The sequence below is a fragment of the Octopus bimaculoides genome, unplaced genomic scaffold (assembly GCF_001194135.2).
Source record: "Octopus bimaculoides isolate UCB-OBI-ISO-001 unplaced genomic scaffold, ASM119413v2 Scaffold_46915, whole genome shotgun sequence".
NCBI lineage: Eukaryota > Metazoa > Mollusca > Cephalopoda > Octopoda > Octopodidae > Octopus > Octopus bimaculoides.
Window position 1 is genome coordinate 92866 of NW_026310629.1, and position 953 is coordinate 93818.

General features: G+C 39.9%; 1 long non-coding RNA gene across 1 annotated transcript in view; it reads left to right on the forward strand.

Annotated features, from left to right (window-relative positions):
* The window catches only part of LOC106875115 (uncharacterized), a 24693-nt gene that overhangs the window by 16801 nt on the left and 6939 nt on the right, over positions 1 to 953 (forward strand). The window contains exon 2 of the long non-coding RNA XR_001410082.2: positions 482 to 603. This is a non-coding gene — a long non-coding RNA (uncharacterized LOC106875115). The remainder of the gene's footprint in view (positions 1 to 481; positions 604 to 953) is intronic.

Genomic DNA, 953 nt, shown 5'->3' on the forward strand with positions numbered 1-953 from the left:
ATATGTATATATATATATATATATATGTATGTGTATGTGTATGTATATGTTTGTTTGTCTGCGCTTGTCCCCAACATCGCTTGGCAATCGATGCTGGTGTGTTTACGTCCTCGTAACTTAGCTGTTCGGCAAAAAGATTCCGATAGAATAAGTACTAGGCTTACAAAGAATAAGTCCTGGGGTCGATTTCCTCGACTAAAGGCGCAGCTCCAGCATGACACGATGATTTCTTTCCATCTCTTACTAATGTGTATAAGGACAAGTTAAAACATAACCCGAAACATCTGATTATTAAGCAATGTAATTCTTGAGAAATTCGATAGCTTTTGGAACATGTCTCTTATCTACCAGAAGATTTTATTGCGACCAAATTTAGGAAATCAAAGCATTTCAATGTGTGTCTGTGTGTCGGTTGCATGTTTATGCTGACATTGTATATTATGATATACGTATGGCTTCCACATTTAATTTTCTATTTCAGTGAGATATTCTATAAAGTGCCGTATAAGCTGATATGCAAGATGGATCGCTTTTACTTTTAACTGTGACAAAATTATTGCCAAACGCCGAAAGCGACCGCGTTACGGATGGAATAAGTACTAGGTGAGTTTCTCTTTTGTCTTTTTTTAAAAAGATTTTTACTTGGTTCTGACATTTGAGTGCGGCCATGCTGGAGCACTGCCTTGAAAAACACTTTTACTCGAACGAATCGACCCCCCCCCCTACATGTTTTCTAAGCCTGGTACTGATTCTATCGGCCTCTTTTACCGAACCGCTAATTCACGAGGACGTAAGCACACCAACACCGGTCAGCCATCAAGTGGTAGTGGACGACAAACACAGACACAAAGACACACACACACATGTATATACGATGGGCTTCTTCCAGTTTCCGTCTACCAAATTCACTCACATAGCATTAGACGGCCGATGCTATAAGAGAAGACACTCGC